This window comes from Suncus etruscus, chromosome 6 (assembly GCF_024139225.1).
Source record: "Suncus etruscus isolate mSunEtr1 chromosome 6, mSunEtr1.pri.cur, whole genome shotgun sequence".
NCBI classification, from domain to species: Eukaryota; Metazoa; Chordata; class Mammalia; order Eulipotyphla; family Soricidae; genus Suncus; species Suncus etruscus.
The window spans coordinates 51,120,306-51,134,292 of record NC_064853.1 but is presented as its reverse complement, the minus strand read 5'-3'; positions in this window follow the sequence as shown (position 1 = coordinate 51,134,292).

Sequence of the window (13,987 nt, the reverse complement as noted above, 5' to 3'; positions counted from 1 at the left end):
AATTGTCAGATATATTTTATGAAGAATTTATAAAGGGGAAAATGATTGTAATTTATTGTTCATGACTTTTTTTTAATAAAGTGAGTTTCAAAAAATCATAATTTTACATTGATGTTTTCATGGCTCTTAGTTCGTAAAATAGCGGGTATAAAATTTGAACAGTGTTGAACGTACAGCAGGTAAGATGCTTGCTTTGCTTTCATCTGACCTGGGTTCAGTCCCCAACACCATGTGGTGCACTGAGCACCACAAGAAGTAATTCCTGAGTGCATTGCCAGGAGTAATTCCTAGTGTTGTGGCAAAAAAAGAAAAAGAGAGGGCCCGGAGAGATAGCACAGCAGCATTTGCCTTGCAAGCAGCCGATCCAGGACCAAAGGTGGTTGGTTCGAATCCCGGTGTCCCATATGGTCCCCCGTACCTGCCAGGAGCTATTTCTGAGCAGAAAGCCAGGAGTAACCCCTGAGCACCGCCGGGTGTGACCCAAAAACCAAAAAAAAAAAGAAAAAGAGGCCAGTGCGGTGGTATTAAAGGTAAATAAGGCATCTGCCTTGCAAGTGCTAGCCTAGGATGGACTGCGGTTCAATCCCCTGGCATCCCATATGGTCCCTCAAGCCAGGAGTGATTTCTTGTGTGTGTGTGTGTGTGTGTGTGTGTGTGTGTGTGTGTGTGTGTGTCCCCAGGAGCAATTTCTAAGCCTATAGCCAGGAGTAACTTTTTTTTTTTTTTGGTTTTTGGGCCACACCCGGCATTGCTCAGGGGTTACTCCTGGCTGTCTGCTCAGAAATAGCTCCTGGCAGGCACGGGGGACCATATGGGACACCAGGATTCGAACCAACCACCTTAGGTCCTGGATTGGCTGCTTGCACGGCAAACGCCGCTGTGCTATCTCTCTGGGCCCAAGAGTAACTCTTGAGCATCAACGGGTGTGGCACAAAAAACAACAACAACAAAAAAAAAAAAAACCTGGAAAAATGTCATTTATAGCCTTTTGGGGGGGGAGGGGTTCACACCCGGCAGCGCTCAGGAGTTACTCCTGGCTCTGTACTCAGAAATCGCTCCTGGCAGCCTCGGGGGACCATATGAGATAACAGGATTCGAACCACCGACCTTCTGCATGCAAGGCAAACACTTTACCTCCATGCTATCTCTCAGGCTATCGCCTTTTCTATGAAATAAAACCAACAAGATTCTCCTAAGGAACATGATTGAATAGGGAGTTTTCACATTTCAAATTCTCAATTTTTTTTTTTTTTTTTTTTTTTTTTTTTTGGTTTTGGGTCACACCTGGCAGGGGTTACTCCTGGCTCTATGCTCAGAAATCACTCCTGGCAGGCTCGGGGAACCATATGGGATGCCAGGATTCGAACCACCATCCTTTTGCATGCAAGGCAAATGTCGAACCTCCATGCTATCTCTCTGGCCCCACATTTTAATGTATTCTGTATGTCAAAAGAACTTGCATTGCCTAAAATAAAATTTATACATTTATCTTTCTGTATTTTTTTTTTTTGGTATTTGGACCACATCTGGTGGTGAAGCTCAGTGGTTACTCCTTTTCTTGGCTATGCGCTCAGAAATCACTCCTGGCTTGGGGGACCATATGGGACGCTGGGGAATCGAACCGTGGTCTGTCCTAGGCTAGCACGTGCAAGGCAGACGCCTTACCGCTTGTGCCACCACTCTGGTCCCTCTTTCAGTATTTTTGTTGTTTTGGAGCCACATCCCACAGTTCTCAGGACTAACTCCTGGCTCTGCTCATTGCAGTGCTCTGGGACCATATGGAGTGTTAGAGATGATACCAGAGATCAAACCCAGGTGGTTGGCATGCAAGGCCAAAACCAAAAAAAATAAAAGGGTCCTGAGTGATAGCACAGTGGGTAAGGCATTGGCCTTGCACATGGCCAACAGTTTTGATCCTCGGCATCCCATATAGTTCCCCAAGACTGCCAGGATTGATTTCTGAGCATAGAACCAGGAGTAACCCCCTAAGTGCAGCTGGGAGTGCCCCCCCCCCCCAAAAAAAAAAGCTGGCAAGGCAATCACCCTGCCTGCTCTACTATCATTCAAGCCCCTTCTGTTTGGTTTGTTGGGGGGGAGGGGAAGGTACCATTTTGGTTTGGTTTGGTTTGGTTTTTTGGATCACACCAGGCAGCACTCGGGTTACTCCTGGCTCTGTGCTCAGAAATCGCTCCTGGCAGGCACGAGGGTCCATCCTGGATCGGCTTTGTGCAAGACAAACACCCTACTGCTCTCCAGCCCCCAGGTACTGGTTTGTTTTTTTTTTAACTGAGGATGCATCGCAGACTCAGATTTAAGTATATTGAGTATAGTTTTTCAATCTAATTTGAAATCATGGGCCTTTTCTCTTTTAAAAAAAAATTAGGGGGGCTGGAGAGATAGCATGAGGTAAGGCGTTTTGCCTTGAAAGCAGAAGAAGGACGCTGGTTCAAATTCCAGCATCCCATATGGTCTCCCAAGCCTACCAGGAGTGATTTCTGAGCATAGAGCCAGAAGTAACCCCTGAGCGCTGCCGGGTATGACCACCCCCCAAAAAAAATTTGTGTGTGTGTGTGTGTGAGAGACAGAGAGAGAGAGAGAGAGAGAGAGAGAGAGAGAGAGAGAGAGAGAGAGAGAGAGAGAGAGAGAGAGAGAGAGAGAGAGAGAGAGAGAGACCTGGAGGCTAGAGTGATGGTACAGTGGGTAAGGCACTCATCTTCATGTGGATGACCCAGATTTAATTTAATTTCTGGTACCAAGTAAGATCCCTCAAAGTCAGCTGACACTTTTTTATTGGGTTTATGTATGCCTTCTCCATAGGTAGCATGGACGTAGTGGTTCAGTGAAACAGCAGAACAACAATGGGGGGGGGTTTAAATATCAGGAATTGTGTGACTGCCTTTTTGTGTATGAAGTTGTTGGGGTTTTTTTGTTTTGTTTTGTTTTTGTTTGTTTTGGGGTCACACCTGGCAACGCTCAGGGGTTACTCCTGGCTCTATGCTCAGAAATTGCTCCTGGCAGGCTCAGGGGACCATATGGGATGCCTGGATTCGAACCACCGATCTTCTGCATGCAAGGCAAACACCTTACCTCCATGCTATCTCTCCGGCCTCTGTGAACAGTTTTTATTGAATGGAATTTACTTAGGAAGAGAAGGGAGCAAAAGAAAGAATACATGCTCTAGGGCCAGAGAGATAGCACAGTGGTAGGGCATTTGCCTTGCAAGCAGTGGACCCAGGACCAATGGCGGTTCAAATCCTGGCATTCCACATGGTCTCATGCCTGCCAGGAGCGATTTCTGAGCGAAGAGCCAGGAGTAACCCCTGAGTGCCGCTGGGTGCAGCCCAAAAATCAAAAACAAACAAGAATACATGATCAAGGGAGAATGGGCTTGAGAGGGCAAGTCTGTGGCTGCTTTTTCTGCCACTTTCTAATATAGTCCTTAAGGGATGGTATATTTTGCTTTTATTTAAATGTTTTTTAACATGAGTCAAACTAAATAATTTGTATTTACTAGCCTTTTTGTAATTATAATTTACAAAATGCTTTCACATGACTTAAACATATTGTTTCAGTTGTTTGAGAAAATTAACAGTGAAAACACCTGTTAACAGATGTTTTTTTTCCCCCTAGAACAGGGCTTTAGTAACTAATCTCTGACTCCAGTTGTAGTTTTATCTAATAACAAAACTTTATCTGTCTCGAGGAAGTAATGACCCTTCATGTTTTGGTCTTTTCTTTAAATTCAAATGTTGCTCTCTTGGCCAACCAATCATAAACGTCCTCTAAAGTGCCACGTAATGACAGTTGGTTTGTGGTTAGATAATACCACAGGAACTGCACTTGAGGAAACTTTCAGCCACACCTCTTGAGGGCAAGGTGCCTCTTTTAAAAGCAGTTCTTTCGGTTTGCAATGATTTTCATTGGTCAGAGAGAATTGTGGGGGCCGTGGAATTGCTTGGATTCGTAAATTCATTTCCTTTCTAACCTGGTATTTCAAGCTGAGCTCATTTTGTACAGAAATTATGCAACTTAATTATACCAGAGGCACCTTGTTCTAGCAGCAGAAGCACCGCCTTTTTCGTGGCAGGACTAGAGTCACAAAAATCTATTTAATATATGGCATTGAGCAAGTCATTTTATTCTGAGCCTCAAATCCCATATCTGTACAAAACGAAGATGGGGATTTTTACATTGTGGGAACTTTTATTGTTTGGGAGTTTTTGGGCTTTGGAGAGCAGCAGTGCAGCATATACAGCAGCATTCAGAGTCCATTCCTGATTATGTATTCAGAGGCTGCACCTGACAGTGCTCAGGAGACCACATACAAGGCCAGGATTCAAATTATTGCCTTGGCCACAGCCATAAGTAAGACAAGTGTTTTAACCTCTTGCTCCCTATTGCAGGGCTTTTGTAAAGATAAGAAATAATACATAACAAGTTCTGGTCTAGTATCTGGCACAAGAAGTTCCCAAATGGGGCCGGAGAGATAGCATGGAGGTAAGACGTTTGCCTTTCATGCAGGAGGTCATCGGTTCGAATCCCGGCGTCCCATATGGTCCCCCATGCCTGCCAGGAGCAATTTCTGAGCCTGGAGCCAGGAATAATCCCTGAGCACTGCCGGGTGTGACCCAAAAACCACAAAAAAAAAAAAAAAAAAAAGTTCCCAAATGACAGACATTATATTGATTTTGATATGTTGAATGAATGAATGGAAAGATTCTCAAAAAATTCCTCTTTGGTTATAGCTTTAAATCTTTAAAATAATCTGATGAAGGCATTGCATCCTCTCTTTAGGAAAATGTTTCAAGAGGGTATGGAAGCTCACATCCCCCCCCCCCCCAAGTTAGGAGATAATGAACTGTAAGGTCCACAGTTTTAGGCCACTCCCTTATTTTATTCCTATACAAAGACTTCCACCCTAGCTGCCTCTACCCTTCACCTAAACCTAAAGCTTTATAAAATGTAAAAATCCAGGGCCGGAGAGATAGCATGGAGGTAAGGCATTTACCTTGCATGCAGAAGGTCGGTGGTTTGAATCCCAGCATCCCATACAGTCCCCTGAGCCTACCAGGAGCGATTTCTGAGCATAGAGCCAGGAGTAACCCCTGAGCACTGCCGGGTGTGACCCAAAAAAAACAAAATAAATAAAAATGTAAAAATCCACCTAAATTGCATTAGCTCCATTTAGGTACTTTGTCTTACTGGACCCACCCTCAGCTTGGGGGTGGATTGAATGGTTTGATGGACAGCTCTCTCCCTCCATGAGGTTGCCAGACCATGCATGTTTCACCCTCTCAAGCTTGGCCTGGTTTATTTCCATCAGCAACCCAGGTTTCCCAGGGTTGGACTTTTGCCTGTGGAACACCATAACTGAGTGTATCTATACTAAAACTGCTAATTCAAAAATGGGCCATCATTGAGACTTTTAAGGTAGGAGCAGTCAACTTTTGGGGGTTTTCCCCCCAAAAAAAATAGAGAGGAGGGGTGCTGTGCCATAACCCACGGTCCCCAGGGCTGATCCCTTTGTTCTGTACTTAGGGATCACTGGGTGGGGTTGGGGGACCACCTGGGCTGCTGGGAATCAAATCTGGTTTGCCCACATGCAAGGCAAATGCCTTATCCACAGTATTATTTCTCAGGCTCCCCATTTGGATATTTGGAATTTGGGATATTCATTCCTAGGCCATACAATTCTGGCAGACTACTAGCAAGTATATGTCCTGTCATGTACCAGGGACAGACCACATGATTTTGTGAGCGCTATACAATTTGAAAGACGGATATTCCCCCACGCCTGTTACGGTATTTTGTTTCTTAATCTGGGTGCTGGTTAAACTGGTGTGTTTACTTTGTAAAAGTTCATCAAGCTGGGCCAGAGAGTTAGCTCTAAGGACTGAAACATGTTTTTCAGGCAAGAGGCCTGAGTTCTGTCCCTTACACCACATGGTCCCCCGAGTACCAGTAGGAATGAGTTCCCAAACCCACCCGGCACTGAACCAGAAGTAGCTCTGATTCCCACAGTTATGGCTCCCCTCCAAAAACTAAAATGTCAGACTGGGTTGGGGAGATAGTATAAAAGGGTAAAGCTAATTTACATATAAAATCCATTAGTTCAATCCATGGCACTCCCAGTATTTCTAGATATGGCCTACAAAGTGGGGGTGGGGATTGAGAAGAGGGGGAAGTCAAGCTGCTGCATTTAAATTTTTCTCAGTATTTTCTGGGCATGTAGTTCAGTGATAAAATGTGTGTTTTACAAGTATGCAATCCTAAATTTGATTCACCATTTAAAAAAGTGGAGCTGTAGAAATAATATAGTCAGTAAGCTGACCTGGGTTTATTTCCCAGTATTCCTTGAGCCTGCCAGGAGTGATTTCAGAGCAGAGCCAGATGTCTGGCCACCACAGGGTGTGACCTAACCCATCCCCCCACCCTACCCCCCAAAAAAGAGTATACTTTTCTCTAGGTTTTTATACTTAATTTAAAAAACTTGGGGCCGGGTAGGTGGCGCTGGAGGTAAGGTGTCTGCCTTGCAAGCGCTAGCCAAGGAAGGACCGCGGTTCGATCCCCCGGCGTCCCATATGGTCCCCCCAAGCCAGGGGCGATTTCTGAGCACATAGCCAGGAGTAACCCCTGAGCGTCAAACGGGTGTGGCCCAAAAACCAAAAAAAAAAAAAAAAAAAAAAACTTAAATAACAGTTAAACAATTAGTGACTCCTGGATTCTGTGTATATATGTATATAAATACACATATATTTGAGTGCAGCAGGGCTGGAAATTGCTGTTGTCAGAAACAGATAAGACACAGACTTTGAAGTCAGACACCACTTACCTCTTACTAGCTGTGTGACATTCTTGAGTTCCCTAACATCTTAATCCATAGTTTCTCACAGATACAAAATAGACAGAATCCCTGACTCAAACACTGAGGAGATGAAGTGGAATAATACTGTAGAAAGTATTGGGCCAGGATCTGAACATAGTACAAAGCTATAGCACTTGTATACAGTCTTCACCCCAAGAATGAACCCTGAGTACAAATAGGAGTAGCCCCAGAGAACCACTGGGTGTGGCCTAAGCTACAGCCTCCAAATAATGTCAGGGTTCACTCACCTCAGCATTGTTCCCCATTCTCTTGGGAGGTCTTAAAGGGAATGACTGAGCTTTTTTTAAATTCCCACAATTTGAACATGAAGTTTTGCCTGATTCTTTGTCCTGTAAAAGCTTCATGGGTATAGATGGGGGGGGGGGGTCTGGTTGGGTTTTTTTGTTTGTTTAGTTTTGTTTTGTTTTTTGGGCTACAGCTGGCTGTGCTCAGGGTTACTCCTGTCTCTGCCTGCCTGCATTCAGGAATTATTCCTGTCAGTCCTTGGGGTCTATATGGGATGCTGAGGATTGAACCTGGATCGACCATGTGCAAGGTAAGCACCCTACTCACTGTACTATCACTCCAGTCCCATGGGTTTGATCTTAACTAAAAGTGCCCATTTTTTTTCCTTTTTTTTTTTTGTTTTTGTTAGCTGGCCACAGGGTTGACAATACTTCTAAATTTCTGTTCTCTCTCTCTCTCTCATAGACTACTGAAAAATCTGAAAAGTTCTGATAAGAACTGGATCTCTGAAGTGAAAAGGTATTTTTCCTAGCTTCAGGAGAAGTAGAAGAGTTCACCAGTGTGACTTGAAAGATAACCCACTCCCAACCAGATTTTATCCAACAAAGCTCAGGGGAGCTTCCTAGTGGTTTTACTCTTTTTTGTTGTTGTTGTTGTTGTTGTTGTTTTTGTTTTTGGGCCACACCCGGCGGTGCTCAGGGGTTACTCCTGGCTGTCTGCTCAGAAATAGCTCCTGGCAGGCACGGGGGACCATATGGGACACCGGGATTCGAACCAACCACCTTTGGTCCTGGATCAGCTGCTTGCAAGGCAAACGCCGCTGTGCTATCTCTCCGGGCCCAGTGGTTTTACTCTTGAGGTTTGAGGGTAAAAATCTGAGGAGGGGACCAAAACAATGGCACGGTGGGTAGGATGTTTGCCTTGCATACAGCCAACCCAGATTCAATCCCCGACATCCCATGTGGTCCCCAAACCTGTCAGGAGTGATTTCTGAGCACAGAGCCCTGAGTAACCTGAGCACAGCCAGCTGTGGCCAAAAAAAAAAAAAAAATCTGAAGAGTAAAGAAATTTTGCCTTTGGAGTGTTCATAGTCTATTCCCTGTGTGGCTCTATCCTTGCTTATAATTCTAGAAGGACAAGTTCTAATTTGTATATTTTCGTGATATGAAACTATTATTGTGGAGGCCAGAGTGATATTACAGTGGGTAGGGCACTTGCCTTGCACACAACCCACCTGAGTTCAATCCCCGGCATCCTACATTGTCACCCAAGCCCACCAGGAGTAATTTCTGAGTGCAGAACCAGAAGTAATCCCTGAGCACCCCAAAATAATAACAAGCACACCACACACAAAATAAACTGATTGTGAACTTAGCACTTTCCTGAGTTCAGTGTGTCCAGTCGCATATTACTGAGACTGACATTAGGCATTAATAATAGGGGGCCAATTAGTGGCTCAGTGGCTAAAGTGCCTGTCCTGCCAACCTGAAGCCATGATTTTGATCCCAGTGCTTCTGTGCCCCATGCACCAAGCACAATGCTGGTAACTCCTCTACTTTTGCAATCCTCCCACTACAAATAATTTGTAGCTTCTCTGTAACTGGATATGTATGAACACTAGAACTAAAAAGATGTGTGAAGTGCCAAGGAGATAATACAGTGTCAGGATATTTTCCTTGCACATATCTGATTCAGGTTCAATCCCTAAAACCCCCATATGTTCCATTGAACTCCACCAGGAATAAAGCCTGAACACCACCAGGTGTGGCAAGTAAAAAATTAATAAACAAAAATATGTGTGAACATTACAACCAGGAAAGTGAGCCCCAGAAAGCACTACCATTGGAATGTGGATAAACACAGTAGAGAGCGACCACCTGCAAGCATGTGTGCAACCACTCGTAATTAAAGACATGAGACTGGGTAAGCACCACAACCAAATGCACACCATTGACTGATGTGTATCACTCCCTGGTATTGCAACAGTATCAACAGAGAGAAGTGGGATTTTTTTGTTTGTTTTTTGTTTTGGGGTCACACCCAACAGCACTCAGGGGTTACTCCTGGCTCTGCGCTCATAAGTCGCTCCTGGCAGGTGTGAGGGACCATATGGGATGCTGGGATTTGAACCATCATGGGTCCTGGATTGGCTGCCTGCAAGGCAAATGCCCTACACTGTGCTATTATTGTCTTAATATAAGTTAATGTATTGATTAGGGTAGGATAAGTAACCCAACATGCTATTTCTCTGGCCCGAGAAGTAGAATTTTTAAATAATAATACATAATTTTGTTTGTTTGTTTGTTTTTTGGGTCACACCCAGTGGCGCTCATGTGTTACTCCTGGATCTGTGCTCAGAAATCGCTCCTGGCAGGCTTGGGGGACCATATGGGATGCTGGGATTTGAACCACCATCCTTCTCCATGCAAGGCAAACACCTTACCTCCATGTTATCTCTCTGGCCCGAAGTTTTTTTGTTTGTTTGTTTTGTTTAGTTTTTCAATGAAACTTTAACTGACTGATTGTAATTATTTCTCCATTGTTATCCTACATCTTCAAACCCGATGGCCAAAGGGCCTAGCCTAGAGGCACCTTGCTGAGGAAGGCCTCACCCAACATTTGGACATTAAAATTTATATATATATATTGATTTAAAACATGAAGATGTTTAGCAAACCAAATGAGAATGTGTGTGAATATGTTTCATAAGCTACAGGAATAATATAAATGAGGAAATTGCTGCTTTCCTGCTAACTGGTATTATAAAGCCCCAAGTGTTAAGGTAAATAGCCATTGGAGCAGATACCAGGTGGGCCAGCAGCACTAAGAATGTCCAGGAAGTGTCTAGTGAGGCCCAGTAGTGTGGACCCCTAGGCAGTTGGCTCTAAGAATACTCAAAAGAGAATGTGTAGTTTTGTTTGGAGGGTTTCTTTGTGTTTTGTTTGTTTTGTTTGGGGGGCACATCCAGAAGTGCTCAAGATTTCCTCCTAACTCTGCACTCCAGGAACTCCCCTTGTAGGGCTCAAGGAAGCCATATGGGGTGCCAGATGGACCTATGAAAAGAAAGCATCTTACCTTTCCAGTGTTACTTTGTGGCCCCCCGCCCCCTCCCCCTCCCCCCCCAAGAGGTTTTTTTGAAGGGTGACGCTTGCCCCCTGGTGGATATAATTGAAATAGCTTGCTCAAACCTGCATAGACTTTTTTTCTTTTTACCTCCCTCCCTCCCTTCCTTCTTCCTTTCTTCCTTCTTTCCTTTCTCTATTTTCTTTTGGTTTCTGGGCCACACCCGGTGACATTTAGGGTTTACTCTTGGCTATGCACTCAGAAATTGCTCCTGGCTTGGGGGACCATATCCCCATATCGATATCGGATGCTGCAGGATCAAACAGCGGTATGTCCTAGGTGAGCCACCCACATCTCTGTCTCTGTCTCTGTCTCTGTCTCTGTCTCTCTCTCTCTCTCTTTCTCTCTCTCTCTCCCTCTTTTTCTCTCTCCCCTCTCTTTCCTATTCTTCCTTCCTTTTTCTTTCTTCCCCTTTTTCCTTCTTTCCTTTTTGTTTTTTCTCTTCCTTCCTTCCTTCCTTCCTCCCTCCCTCCCTCCCTCCCTCCCTCCCTCCTTCCTTCCTTCCTTCCTTCCTTCCTTCCTTCCTTCCTTCCTTCCTTCCTTCCTTCCTTCCTTTTTTTGTACTCAGGACTTACCCCTGGCTCCATACTTGGGGATCACTGCTGGTGAGACTTGGGGGATGGCATAGAGTGGAGTGACAGGAATTGGCCTGGTGCAAGGCAAGTGCCCTATCCACCATACTACTCTTTTTTTTTTTTTCTTCACCATACTATTCTTAGGCCCCATCCCAGATACACTTTGTATTATCTGAGTAAAACCTCTCCCCAGTTGAATTGAGATGCAGAGATTGTAAAACCTCACTACTCCAACCTGGCACTGGGTTTGTTAAATCAATGCCCTGCATCAGGCTTCTCTAGACACCTGAGAGTCTGCCCTGGAAGCTGTGGGCTGTAAGGAACACTGAGCCTCAGAAGCTACCAGATGACTGCTGCCTTTCTTCTCGCTGACTCCTGACTGCTTTGCCACAGACAGGCAGCTTCTCCTTCCTTCAAAACTGGGATCTCCCAAAATGTCCCTGCTCTGCTCGAATCTATTTTCCCATAAACAGTTCAGAGAAATATATTTGGTGGGATTAGGGGCAAATATAACTTCATGGGATGGACTGTCTCCAATATTCCTACTAGCACTACCATTTTATGGAAGAGAAGTCTTCATTAATCCACCCCAGGCCTATTAAATTAGGTTTTCCAAGCAGGAGACAAGGACCCCAGTTGTAAATTTTATGTAGCCACTGAAATGTATTCGAAGTATAACAGTTGGAAACCCCTGGTCTAAGCTTCTTTCCTCATAACAGATTAGAACTTGAAGCCCCAGGGTTAGTGAATTCCCCAACTCAAAAGTGAGTTCCTGATAAAGTCAGACCAGAGCTTTGGTCTCCTACCTCTTTATGATAGTCACTGCTCTTTCAGGACAACCTTGCCCCAAACTGGAAGTATTTTGATCTCCATACCTGAGAAATTAGTAGAAAGATGGTCAAAATGGAGATAAATCAACACTGCTATGATGAAGATGATCCGGTTTTGGGAGAAAATTATTATTTTTCCTTCCAGTTTGTTTGTTTCTAAGTATCTGGAAAAGGCAACCCAGGAGGAAATGTGTTGGCTACCTCAGCTGTGATGACTTACAGGTTTGTTTTCAGTGTGAGCCAATCTAACACTGCCTTCATCACAAGACAGCTCTTCACACAATCCCTGGGGTGCTTCTGCCCCTGTCCTCCAGCTCCTCAGGCAATGTCTTCTCACATTCTTATCAGGCAGGAAGCAAGCCACTGGAAGAGAGCAATAGATAGTACTGTGGATAGGATGTTTTCCTTGTAAGCAGCTGGCATCCTATATGGTCCCCCAGCAAGAGTCAAGAGTATCCCCTGAGCATCAACAGGTGTGGCCCCCATTAGTTAGTTAATTAATTTTAAACAGGAGGAGAGAGAGAAGCTTGGTCTCAGCAGTCCCAGTCAAAGACACTAGATAGGGGCCGGAGTGATAGCACAGCAGTTGGCCATTTGCCTTGCATGCGCTAACCTAGGACAGACCAAGGTTCAATCCCCCCATGTCCCATATGATCCCCCAAGTCAGGTGCGATTTCTGAGCACATAGCCAGGAGTAACCTTGAGTGTCACAGGGTGTGGCCCAAAAAGCAAAAAACAAACAAAACCAAAAAACTCTGGATAACCAAGTTAAATGACCATCTATATGTGAAAGTGCTCCAGCCAGAGACAGGTGGCAGCCTTTTTGGTAGAGCCCTTGATCAAATACCTCCCTCTGAGTTAAGCAGAAGCCTTCTGACAGAGAAAGATGGTTAAATTGTCTAGAAGGGGCCCGGAGAGATAGCACAGCGGCGTTTGCCTTGCAAGCAGCCGATCCAGGACCAAAGGTGGTTGGTTCGAATCCCGGTGTCCCATATGGTCCCCCGTGCCTGCCAGGAGCTATTTCTGAGAAGACAGCCAGGAGTAACCCCTGAGCAATGCCGGGTGTGGCCCAAAAAAAAACAAAAAAAATAAAATAAAAAATAAAATAAATTGCCTAGAAGGGTAAATCGACTAGAAGACAAGGGGTTCTGTTTGGCACAGTGCTAGGAAAATGAGGGCACTAGTTATAATACCACAACGGTATTAGGGACGTGGGTGATAATGCCCAATTTGGAGCAAGTCTTCATAGCCCTTCACCTCCCTCTTTTCCTCTTTTCTGAAATTTCCCCCATCATTATGCAAGGAAGATCCCCACTGTAGGATGTGTCCAATGAGATACAGCACCGCCCTAATCATAGTTTATTGCCAACTTGAGAACAGGCCAGAAAGACCCCCTGTGTCAAAAGCACCCTCAGAATTTCTACTAATGTTTAATAAATTAAAATAATTTAGTTAAATAATTTATTAAACACTATATGTGCATTGGTGTTCTGTTGGCTGTGACCCTCAGCAGCTGCTCTAACACTCAGCACTTTTCACCCCCAGGAAACATCTCCACATCTCCCATGTCTTCCAAACAAAAGACTCCAGTCAAATGCCAGGAAGCTTTACAATGCTCCTGGCTGCTGATATTGGTGTGTGTAAAGACTGGTGAGAGCACTCAGGAAAGAGAAAAATATAATTAACTTGTCAAACTCCTCGTTTCAGTGCATGAATGCAACAGATTCATGGATAAGAAAATGCTGAAAGCCGTTTTCCTGGTCCTATCTCTAGCAGTGTATTAGCAGTATCAGAAGACTGAGGAACATTCAGGAATATTCTGCATTATGAGATGGTGAATTATGACATAGGATTTACATTTTCCATTAAATATACTGCCAGATGAGGTAAAGTGCTTGTCTTGTCTGAGGCTGATCTGGATTTGATGTCTGATGATGCCTGAGCCCTCTAGGAGTGATCCCTGAGTGTAGAGTCAGATAAGCCTGAGCACAGACAGCCAGGTGTGGCCCCAAAAGGCCCAAAATTTTTTTATAAAATAAATATCCAGGGGGCCGGAGCGGTGGCACAGGACATAAGGCATCTGCCTTGTGCATGCTAGTCTAGGACAAACCGAGGCTCCATCCCCTGGCTTTCCATATGGTCCCCCAAGCCAGGAGTGATTTCTGAGTGAATAGCCAGGAGTAACTCCTGAGTGTCACAGGGTGTGGCCGAAAAACCAAAAAAAGAAAAAAATCCAGAAATTTCTAATTTTTCTGTGTTAATAAGAGTATACATCCACTCACATTTAAATGTTGGAAGATATAAAGTAACATTTCCAGTTAGTTTCCAAATTTAACTATTGTTTTATA